The sequence below is a fragment of the Manis pentadactyla genome, chromosome 1, assembly GCF_030020395.1.
Source record: "Manis pentadactyla isolate mManPen7 chromosome 1, mManPen7.hap1, whole genome shotgun sequence".
In the NCBI taxonomy this organism is placed as follows: Eukaryota; Metazoa; Chordata; class Mammalia; order Pholidota; family Manidae; genus Manis; species Manis pentadactyla.
The window spans coordinates 220,661,206-220,673,689 of record NC_080019.1 but is presented as its reverse complement, the minus strand read 5'-3'; the positions used below and the strand labels follow the sequence as shown (position 1 = coordinate 220,673,689).

Here is a 12,484-nt window from a genome sequence, read left to right as displayed (position 1 = left end):
TGTGAAATGGATAAATTGAATGAAGCAACGCCAGTTCTGGGCCAGACTGTTAGATGAGATTCCTTTCTTTTTTCTAAGTTCCTAACTGTTCTACATAGACGTTGTGCTTCAATCACCGCAGACCTAGAAACTCTCCTTCTGTCCCTGACATTTCCTCCTTCCTCGCAAGTTGTCTGTATAACAGGAAAACAGTTATCCGGCTATATTCCCCACCCTTGGGACCCTGCGGCTCACGGGAGCTGCTTTGTGTGGGCGGAATCTCGCTGGATAAAAGAGGAATTATCATCACCGTCCTGAGCCATCCTGAAGGAAATATATTTATATATAATATAGTCTAAGGATTGCAAAATGCTCTTCATCAGTAATTGCTTCCCGGGGACCAAAGCGTAGAAAATAAAGGATGAAAAGACTGCAAAGTATAATAAAAAGAGCTGAGTTATGGGGAGTTGTTTCTGTTGGCTTAATTTTTAAGCTAGGAATGTTATTGTCACCATATCGTGGGGCCCCAGCCGAGTCAAGGAACTCTGAAGTCAGACTATCAGTTTGAAACCCGGCTCTGCCATGTATTTGACACGTAACTTAGAAGAAGCCACTTCCTTCTCTGTATTTCCATCTCCACCTCTGCAAAATGAAAAGAGCAATAATACCTAATTTAGGGGTCGGCCAACTTTTCCTGGGAAGGGCCAGATTACTAAATACACCTTGCAGGTCATGGGGCTCTGCCACAGCCGCTCATCCCCGCCAGTGCATGTGACAGCGGCCATGGGCGGTAGGTGACCTCATGGGCATGGCTATGTCCCAGTGAAAGTTTACTGACGGCCACTGAAATTGAAATCTCATAACTTTTTGTTTTTTTTCTCATAACATGTTTTAAGACATTTTTAAGCGGTTTTAGGTTTACAACAAAACTGAGAGGGAGGTACAGAGATTTCCCATATACCCCAGACCCCAAACATGCACAGCATCCCCCACTGTGAACACTGATAACTGGAGTTACACATTTTTTTTTAAACCAAGGATCAACCTACATTGGCACATTGTAATGACTCAGGGTCCATAGTTGACCTCAAGGCTCATTCTTTGTATTGTATATTCTATGGGTTTGGACAGGTGTATTATGACACATCTCCATCATTACAGTACCATACAAACTATTTTCACTGCCCAAAAAATCCTCTGTGCTCCATCTGTTCACCACCCCCAGCCTGCAAACAGTGACCTTTTACTGTCTCCCTAGTTTAGCCTTCTCCAAAGGGCCCTATAGTCGGAATCATCCACACAGTATGTGGAGCTTTTTCAAGTTAGTTTCATTCACTTAGTAACAAGCATTGAAGGTGCCGCCATGTCTGTTCAAGGCTTGACAGCCCATTTCTTTTTAGCGCTGAGTAACACCCCAGTGCCTGGCTGTAGCAGGGTTTATTTATCCAGTCAACTACTGAAGGACACCTTGGCCGCTTCCAAGTTTTGACAAGTATGAATAAAGCTGCTATTAACATGTGCAGATTTTTGTGTGGACTCAAGTTTTCCACTCCCTTAGCTAAATACCAAGGAGCACAATCGCGGATCCTATGGTAAGAGCGCAATCAGTTTTGTCAGGGACACCCAAACTGTCTTCCGTCGTCGTACCTTTCTGCAGTCCCACCAGCAAGGTGTAAGAGTTCCTGTTGATCTACATCCTTGTCAGCATTTGGTGCTGTCAAAGCTCTGGATTTTGGCCATTCTAACAGGTGTGTAGTGGTATCTTGTGTTAGTTTGCATTGCATTGGTGACATAAGCTGGAGCATCTTTTCATATTGTTATTAGCCATCTATGTAACCTTCACTGATGAGCTGCTAAGGGCCCTTTTTAGCCCTTTATAATCAGGTTGTTTTCTTACTGTTGAATTTTAAGATATATTTTATATTTATATATTTATGTTTCACACTGTATATTTTAGATAACAGTCCATCAGATGTGCCTTTTGCTACATCTCATAATTTTCAGGCGTCAAGAAATATTCTTTCTTCTTTCAGCCACTTAAAGGCTGTAAATGACATTATTAGTTCACAGGCTGTACAAAACTAGGTGGCAGCCAAACTGGGCCCACAGACCATGGTTTGCTACCTGCTGAATGAACTCATCAGGCTGAGTATGAACACATGTAAAGCTCTTAGCCGGTGCCTGGTACATCATAAGCACCACTTCCACAGTATGATTTATTATTATCTGGGGGCAGAGGATGAATGCTACACTCTCCAGGGGTCTGTTATCAGTACTTTTCCCAGAAAGTTGACTTTATGGGCTTCTAGTTTTGAGAAAAAGAGATAGAGGTCCTAAGAGATAAAATGATCTTCGTGTCTTCCTCCAATATCTAAGAAAGATACAGTGAACGGTCTCCAGATATGGATCCGGCACACAGAGTACGCCATGTATAGATCCCATCATTTGGGGAATGATTTTTTTAAAGCCATTGCTGTCCATTTTTGCACATTAAATCCCACAAAGAGATTTATTTACAACATTAAATCATTTCCTTGCTGCCTGGCTACATTTTTAACTATTAAAATATTCATCACACACTCTAAGAACCTAATGCCAAGTGTTTTATGACCTTTTACAGGATGGCTTCTTTAAAAAATCGCCTTCAAATGCGGATGTCAGTTTCTGAGTGAGTCTAATGAAGAACAATCCATTGTCAAATATGAAAGGGGATAAACAAGTGATCGCTGCCCTGGAAAACACCACCAGAGAGGAGCTGATTAAACAGAAATGTATGTGATATGTAAAGCTGTCATTTGGGGATGAGACAGGGGTAGGAATTTGAGGCAAAATCTCACTAGTATGAGAAATACATTCTATTGTCTGCAACAGTGGTTCTCAACAGAGGGCGCTTTGGGCCCCTAGGACCCATTCGGCAAAGTTCACAGTCGTTTTGGGGTTGTCACAAGTGAGTTAAGGGTGGGAGTTGCTGCTGGCATCTAGTGGGTAAAGGCCAAAGATGCTAAATATCTTAAAATGCATAGCAACCACCTCGCCCCCAAAAGAGAATTATCTAGCCCAACATAGTCAACAGTGTCAAGGTTGCAAAACCCTCATCTATAGGAACCACCCAAACTGCACCCCACCACCCCCTCTGACTTCATTTTGCTTTTTCTCCCCACTGGCTATCACAGCATGTGTCAAACAACTGAACATAAGTGCTGGGAGGCATGCCCCCCTGGGCTATTAAGGATCACAATTCAGTCGGAAGTCTCCACCTATCTACTTTTTCAAAAGCACCGTGATGAAAAAATTGCAAGGTTAATGTTCATTTATATTCCACCAATTAATTCAATTACCCTGAAGAAAACCCTTACCAGATCACCAGAGTGCTGAGCAAGTGATGTAATTCAGTCACTCAATTTACTAAACAGGTAATGCAGCAAGCGTTAACCAGCCACTCGGCTGTAGCTAGCACCACGCCATCCAAGGATGTCTGTACCTGCTGTGTGTCAGTTTGAATCCAATTCTACTCCTTGCTCTGGACCAAATGAATCTGCTCGATTTCCTTAAGAAAATAAGGCCCTCGTTAGACCAACACAAGGTGAAAATGAACTTCCAACCTTTGACAAAGAATCAAAATACTCAATAAGCAGGAAGCAGTGATAAAAAGTGAGGGAGAGTCCAAGTAATTGCGATTGATCTTAATGTTACCTAAAATTGTAAGTACATTAATTAACATTATATGTTTAACACTTTAAAAAACTTGTATCAGTTTAAAATTTTACAATAAAATTCTATTTAAATTGTACCTAGCACTTCACAGTTCTATTTAAACCCATCTCTAGTTGCAGGGTGCTTTATCATTTATGAAGTGCCTTCCCTATACTACCTGTCTTTGGCCCTGAAATCATTCTGACAAGAGATGGCAGGCATTTTCATCCTTGATTTACAAATGAAAACACAGAGCCCAACACAGAGGTCCCTTGGCTTATGAGAACACTCAAACCATGGCATCATGTTTTATAAAGATGTATATTAGGAGGCCCAGAAACCTGTCTCAGTTCTCTATTGGCGGATAAACCACCCACAAGCCCAGTGACTTAAAACAACGAACATTCCTTTGCAGGCCACAAATCAGGGGGACAGGACTTCAGGCGGGGCTTGGCTAAGCAATTCTTCTGTTTGGCACTGACGGGGGCCACTCTGTGGGATTCAGCTGGAGACTCGTTTGGAGGGTTCAAGACAGCATCACTCACAGGCGCCTTGATGGGCAGCTGGAAGGTAGGCTCAGTGGGTCTCTGTCCCACCACGCCATCTCACACGACTCTCCTGCAGCTGGTCAGACCCCTTACGCAGCGGCTAGGAACAAGTGCACTGAGACGCAGGCATCGGAAGCTGCTGGTCTGGCGGTGTGTGGGCCCAGACACAGGGTCACCAACACCGCATCCGACTGATCCAGGTAGTCACAGAGACCACCCATGCTTCAGAGGTGAGGGGAAGAAGCAGGGGGAAGCAGACCCACCTCTAGATGGGAGGTGTGTCAAAGAATGCGTGGCTCTATCCTTAATCTACCACAAGATCTTGAGAATCTCTCTCAACCTCAATGCAGAAACATAGTCTGATAACGCTGACGTATTCCCTGATACTAGGAACCACTCTTGTCAAGGAAACTAATTCAGTCCAGGGAAAATGCAAACCTGGGAGAGCTTTAAGCAGGGCTTGGCATCTGTGCATTCGCCTGTTTTCTCTGCTGACTGTCTTTGATTTTATCCATTCCTGTGACTTCAACCACAGTTTCTATGTCTGTGGCATCTATTCACCCTAAGACTCCTACATCAACCGGGTACCACCACTTGGATACTTTACAGGTACCTGAACTCAACACATCCAACGTACAGCTCACCCTCTTTCCTCCAAGACCTGCCTCTCTCCCTGCCTTTGTTATTGTAGCCAATGATATACTCACCTACCCTAGTTTGCACATCTGCCTACTGAGTATCATCCTTGATGTCTCCTCCACGCTCACCCTCTGCATTAAATTGATAATCAAGACCCATGGATTCTAACTCCTAATATCCACCCAAATCACTCCATCCTCACAGACGCTGTCCTAGTACATGGACTCCTACACCTCTCTCCTATCTCCTGCCTCCTGTCTGCTTCCATAATAACCCAGAGTGACCTTTCTAAAGTCCAAATACGATTATGTCACTTCCCATTTTAGTTGGGAGGCATACTGTTGAGGATAAAATCTAAATCCTTTCATGGGATTTATAAATTCTGTTCTTGTGTGATTTGATTTGAAGACACCAAATGCCCTCCTGTTCCAATATGTTCCTTCCTCTCACTGGCATTGCCAATAAAACGTTCCTATTATGTATTCTTTGTAGTCAAGGCATCTGGTCTCTGTTCAATGAAAATGGTATGTAAAAGGAGTAGCCCCAATTAACACCTTACCAGCCATTAACTTCTTTACTGGGGTTCATTCATCAAAGTATCCCTGTAGCTATTCAGTCCCTTGGAGATGGGTCATAGGATAGATAAGTTTGGGGAAAAAAAGCAAAGGTTGTCAAAGTTAGTGCCTGGAACCATTTCTAACGCATAAAAATTAAGACAATTTACTGACCTACATAAAATATTCCAGCATATGGAGAGATTTTATATTGTGAAATTATGCTGTATGTCATTTTGGATGAAGAAATCAGTGATTGACATAAAAAAAAAAAGGTGTCCAACGAATGGGGAACACGGCCATTTTAGATCCAAAATTTCAAAACCATCTGGGTAGTCACCTCAACGTCTTCATTTGGTTAAGATTAGTAGAGCTAGACAACCAATCACATCCTCCCAGGAAAAAAAAAAAAATTCCAAGGGTTGACTTACATGCATGGAAATTTGCCGTATCGATCATTTCTGGAAATGGAGCAAGACTTCAAAATTGTTTCCATATATAGATCAACTTCTGCATTGTAACGATACTTACTGCTGGGATAGGATTTGCCCTTCAATAGAATTTGACACTTTTGAAACTCATCTTCTACTTGTCCATCTTCTGCCAATGCTCCACTTCAAGTTCTATCCTGTTGCCAAGAAATGGGACACGGCCCCACGCACGCCCTGGTGTGCCTGGGCTCCGGGATGCTTCTGGTAATGCTCCTTCTTCATGCATCTCCTGCCTTCCTCATTTTTTTCTGACACTCTTGCTACACATTCCATCTTCTCTTTCCCTGCAGCCTTGTAAGCCCCTACATCTTATTGCTCAGCTTTCCAACGTTCCCATATGTCATCTTCCTACAGAATCTGAGTTCGAGGGATAATAACGGCGATGCTGATTAGTGAACATATCTCATCACTTTGACGCTGTCCACATGAACTCCTCCGGGATCCTCACACCACCACCATGTCTACGTATTATGACTATCTCTTTTGTAGGACAGGAAACTGAGGCTTAGAGAAAGTAATTCTGCTAAGGTTGTACAACTAATCAATAGTTTACTAAGATAATGCCGAACCAGAAAATTAAATTGTTTAGGACCAAGGACTCAAACTAAAATTTCTTACATTAAAATATGGATGAATAAAATGATATTACATCAAAGATTTGCTTCAAAATAATCTAGGGCAGGAGAAGATTGGCGTGGGGGTAAATGAGCAAAAGTGGATATATTGATGATGGCTGTAAGGAGGTGATAGGCACATGGGTGTTCTTTGTACAACTCACTCTACTTTTGCATATATTTGAAACTTACAAATAAAAAGTGAGATTTTTTTCTATGTCATCTTTTTCATACAGTTACAGACAACCCAAATCTACTGATCAGGATAGCCATTCAATGTTTATAGATAATTGCAAAACTTTCATTCTGCATCCAGGCTTATAAATGCCTAATGTGGGCGTATGGGGCGAGCACACCAGCTTTCGATACAAAGGTCTCATCTTTGTCACACAAGTTTATTTTTTTCCTAGACCTCTGTAACATGAAATGCATCCTTATCTTAGTGGAAGAAACAATTACCCAGGCCCTGTGTCCCACTGTGTGGTGTTATCTTTTAATTAACCTGCATAGCCTTTTTTACTTAACCTAGTTTGAGAAGTGACAGCCACTTGGGCTGTCTAAATAATGTTCGCCACCACTCCTTTATTGGGTCATTTCAATCAAAACAACCGTTCCCTGTGCAAGGCCTGGCTCTCTGCAGCTGGCTGTACTTCCTATTCAGCTGTGATCCTTCTCATGAAAATCGGTGCTCCAACGCGCTAACCAGACTGCTTAGAATTATTTCAATATATGAAACACAAAGGGATCCAATATGTCCTAGTCTTTCAATGTTTCTGTGTTCAAGCTATTTTAAAACCCTTCTACCAACTTTAAATATCCAGTGTTGTAGGTAGGGGAGCTGGATGCTTGCATACCTGATGAAGGGTAAGATGAGGAGTGCCACGTTTCTAAATGGAAGTTTATCACTATGTAATCAAATCTCTGGCAATGTACATGTCCTGGGTCCTGCAGAGCGACATCTAGGAATTTACCCGAAGGCAGGAGTTGGACAGATGCACAAAAGATATTCAAGGCAGGATATTTTAAAAAATTTATTAAGTAGTTTAAAAAGTCTAACTGCCCAACAATATAAAATTGCCTCAGTGAAATTATCTGCAGACATTATTGTTATAAGTATTTTAGGGTCATGAGGAGGTGTCCATTAAATCCTATTAGTAGATACATGATAGTATGGATACATATGAAGCCTAGCATACAAATTTAGAACTACATGCATATGTATGTGTGTAAAATTTGTGTGCACATGTTGGAGTGTTGGAGGGATATGCACAACACAGATCTGGATTCGTAATTATAGTTTCCTTCAAATAATTTTTTTTTTGCCCTATCTGTATTTTCATACACTTCTGCAATGAACATGTAGTTGCTACTTAGAAGATAAAAGACAAGTAACAGATAAAACCTATTCTGTTTAAATGTGTTTCAATTGTTCCGATAAAAGGAAAATGAAATAACCCAGAGAAGATGTAAAAAAATCTTTTGGGAGCATTGTTTCAATATAGAAAAGCCTTTCAGTATTAATTATTGAGTAGAAATGATGGAAAAGGTAATGGGGAAAGGGGCAGAGAGCAGAGTGAAGAACTACTCAGCAATTGGTAACAATATCCCAACTTGAGGCTGGAGCCAGGAGTGAGAAGTGGCCCCCCAAGCAGTGAAATATTGTAGCATTTTTCTCTCCTTTTTTTTGGAGCTGCCTGGAACCCCTCTGATGTGCAGGCATTATTATCTGACCCCTAAGGCCACCCCTTGAGGTGAGTGTTCCTCAAGGGTGGCCCAGGGGGTTAATGCGTTGTCCAAGGACATAGCTGGTAGCCTTGGGCTGCGATCCTGAACCCAGGTGTGCTGTTTACCACTATGCTCCAGGGACTCCCCATTTCAAGGAAAAGAGGGACTCGTGGAGACTGAGAGGCACTGACACTAACGTTCCTGGCTAAGAAAGGACCCTGGTAAAGTCTAGGCAGAATTCTCTGAAGCAGAATCTGGTCAAGCTGAGCTGTGCACGCAGCAGGGAGAGGACTGTTTTTTAGGAACCAGAAGTGAGCCTTTGTGACTGTAAATTATTCAGGCTAGAGTTTACAGTGAGCAGTTTACCTTCAGGCCAATATTAACTTCTGTTCCTATTACTATCAGATTAATTGCATTTTGTTGCTATTCCTAAATATACTTCAAATCAGAAAACCTGTAATTCAGCAGTTAGTTATTAAAGTAGCAGCAGATTTGCAACTGTGTTATCTGAAGCCCATCTGCATAATAAAAAAATCCAGGGTTGGTCTTTTTTTGAGGGGTGTATGATAAACAGAGCATTAATAATAAGAATATTATTTCTAAGTTGGAAAATGTCTAAGTTGAAATATTGTTCGGAATACAAAAGAAATCAAGGCAAATAGACAAAAGGGGACTAAAGGAACATGGGTAAATTTGCATTTTAAATAATGCAACCTATACATAGAACATGCGGTTGCAAAAACTGTCATTTCAAGATCAAACAAACCATAAAATACACCAACATTGTGTATATTAGTATGTTCATGTATAAAGACAAGACAGACTTAAAAAGGAGTATTATCTGATAAATATTAAACACTAAAACACTAAAGAGTCGTATTTTCTATGCACTTCGGAGACGACATATAAATATGCGTGTACGTGTATATATATAATAGTCATTTTTCATTGCTCCCCATGACTGTATGCCTTTACAGGCAGCTAACATCAAGTACTGTCTCTCACAGCTGATCAATAAGACACAGTTTTCATCAAATGACCAGAGAGTTGTCAATTTTTAAAAATCCCAGCCTCTCTAGTGGATTGCTGACTTCAAAGACATGCATTAAGATTATTAAGCAAGTAATGATTGATTTATTACATAACATTAAGAAATGTTTTCTTTGAAGCACAAATTAAAAGGTCACGGATGCCCAGATTTTGCTTCAGGTTGACAGTTTAAAATGCAGAATAGATCATATTGCTGGCTGTGAAGGACACATGAAGGGGATCTGAAGCAATGCTCCTTTCAGGGCAATATTTTAATGGAATGCTTAATATTCTGCAGTGGATTAATGAGGCTGTTCTCTATTTTCAAACAATGGGTGAACAATTAAGACCCAATCTGAGAACAAATTGGTGTTGCTGTTATTTTGTGATGGTATTTAAAACGACCATGGTTGTAGCAATGGGGCATTATTTAACAGGATGCAAAAATAACCATTTACATCAAGCAATCAGCGGAGATATTTGAGGGGAAAAAAAAAATGTGTTGTGGCAGCTGCTGTTCCTAGAAATAAAGCTGACATTTTAGAATGAAAGCAATTTGACCAGCTGAAACCTGAACCTGTTTTGTGCCATGTTCAGAAGTCACCCCAAATGCATGCCAACATGCTAAACACTCCCCATAAAGTCATCGAGCTGTGCAATTTTTCTCCCTGGTTTCAAAACACTCAGAGAAGAGATGGGTACAGATCTCTGAAGAGGTCGGACTTGAGAATGAGAGGAATTAATTAGCCACATGAGTATAACAAAACCATACATCAAGTGTGAGGAAAGTAATCTACATATGGAGATTAACTGGGAAAAATTGATCTTCCAACTAAGCTCAAAGTTCAGTCCAAGACTGCACTAAACACCTGTGTGTCCTAAATAATCAGGAGCGATATTGCTCAGCAAGCTTGCACCATAATGCAAACAGAATAATAAATCATCTCCTACTTTCGCAGGGCATTGTCATGGAAAACGAGGACAAAATTTCAGTGTCATTCTACGTAGCCAATGAAAATAAAGTGGCTGTCATGCTAGAAAGTCATATGAAGTTGGAGAACTTTTCCTACACGTTTGTGAATTACAACTGTATGTTTACCCCTTATCTTCCCTGAAGACCTGTTCCTACAATTTTTCTTCTCGTAGCTATCTATAGTCTTGCCTTCCCAGGTCACCAAGTTATCTTGCTTGCTACTTTAAATAACTTCTATAATTTAGCCCGCCCCTCCCCCCCAAAGATAAGTCTATAAGGCCAAAATTGATGGGATGAAATGATTGGTTTAAAGGGTAATTCATAATACTATCAAGATCTTGGCATGCCAATTGCTAAAAAGACGATTTTGAGCTGTCGGTTCTAAAGCACATATTTTTTCATTGACTGACATGCCAAGTGCTTGATGGGGTAATGAATCGTGCCCACTGACGTCAGCATCGCACGCCAGCCTCGGGCTCCGCCGCATTTTTCAGGGTGATGAATCGTGTTGCTACTGGTCCGCAATGTGCCAAGCCAGGAGGGGGAGGTCAGATTCAGGGACTTGCTGAAGGAGGAGTAGGGGGTTTAGAGGTGGAGAGAAAATGGGGCGAAGGGCTGGACTATGATAAAGGTCGGCCATGACTGTGGTCATACACTTCACGACTAAAAGTACCCCTGAGTCCACATTTCGACACAGTTGCAAAACACCACCTTCTGAGGTTTCTGCTGTCTTCCTGGGAAAGGATTTCTTTCTTCTTATGTGGAAGCTATGCCCCTGCATTCAGCTCAGGACCTCAACTCCTCTGGCCCAGAGGCAACACAGAACAAAAGAAAGCGCCCCACCAAAGCCGCGGGGAATTGCCCGGGGCACCGCCACCTACCTACCCGAGTTACTCCGCTCGTAAAGCGTCATCGCCTCCCCCCCATCCCACCTCTCTAGGGTAGGCCAAGTCTAAACACCTCCAGGCAGAGGAGAGCCCTCTGAAGGCCTCAGCCCCACCGAGCAAGCGTGCCGGGGGCCCTTGGTAACATCGTACTGACCACGGAAGGCCACCATCCGTAGCGGCGCTGGTGCACTAGACACCTCCATTCGCGTAAAGAGCTTTTCTCTACTTAAAAGGCAGGCTGGGACCTTCCCTGAGCGGCACGTGTCAGCAGCCTCCTCTACCACGTGCGCCTGACCAATGAGCCTCAGTAAGTAACAACACCTGCCTCGGGCGACGCCTCCCCCAAACAGCAATTCATACTTTAAAAAAATAAAGAGAACAGCTTTAGTTTCCCCTGCCCTGTGGTCACTTTCTTACTTAGAATGGAAAACTCCGGGCTATGCCAGAATGTCTTTAAAACTCAGCCCATCCCTAAACACTTTAGTCAATGACAGCCAGCCCCGCCCCCCGCCCCTCGGGATTAACCACAGGTACATTTTGTAAAAAGACTTTTGGCTGAGGCCCAGAAAAACCACCCTCCATCAGAGCCACCACAGGGCTGCCTCACCCATGCACGGTGTGTTTACCCGTGCGCGTGCTTGTGCGCACATCCCCAGACCCCGAGCCATTTATTCACAGGTCAGGGAGCAGACGCAGGGCGGAGAGCGGGTCAGGCTCACTCACCGGCGGGGAGGCCCCGGCCGGGCAGGCAGGACTGAGAGGTTCCCGGGGCTGCTGGAGAGCCCGCTCGGCTGGAAGCGGGTGCCACCTCGCAGCCCTGCGGCCTCGGGAAGGCCGTCTGGCCGCCCCCGTCGGTTTTCTGCCGCGGGCTCCAGCCCACGGGCACCGAGCGGTCCGGTGCGAGTCTCTGCAGCCTCGGCGCGGAGCATTCCCAGGCGCCGCTGGGCCTACACAAAGGTTTCCCCGACCCCGGCTTCCCCCGCCTGCGTCTCGCTCGCCCTGCTCCCGGTCGCTGGAGGCCTCTCTGTGCGCCGCCCTCCCTGACTCCTCCCCACAGCCCCGTCCTCCTGAGGTGCCCCACCTGGGCCAGGAGCTGATCCACCCGGGCTGCCCGCTGCCTCTCACGGTTTCCCCAGCAGGGTGCCTCCCACGCAGGATGACCTCCAGGTGGGGTCCTCCCTAGCCTCCACTTCCAGGTGAGGAAACGGAGGCTGGGGGAGTGAGGCCTTCGCCTTTCACCGCCCGTCTCCAGCTCTGCGAAGCCTGAAACTCGTCAGACTTGATGCGCGCCCACGCCACGCCCCTCGGCGGGTGAAGAACATGTTATCCACGGGCTACTACGGGTTCTCTTC

General features: G+C 43.8%; 1 protein-coding gene across 1 annotated transcript in view; it reads right to left on the bottom strand.

The window, feature by feature from the left end:
* TAFA4 (TAFA chemokine like family member 4) overlaps positions 1-12,484 on the bottom strand; it is a 337,579-nt gene that overhangs the window by 323,825 nt on the left and 1,270 nt on the right. The window lies entirely within an intron of this gene.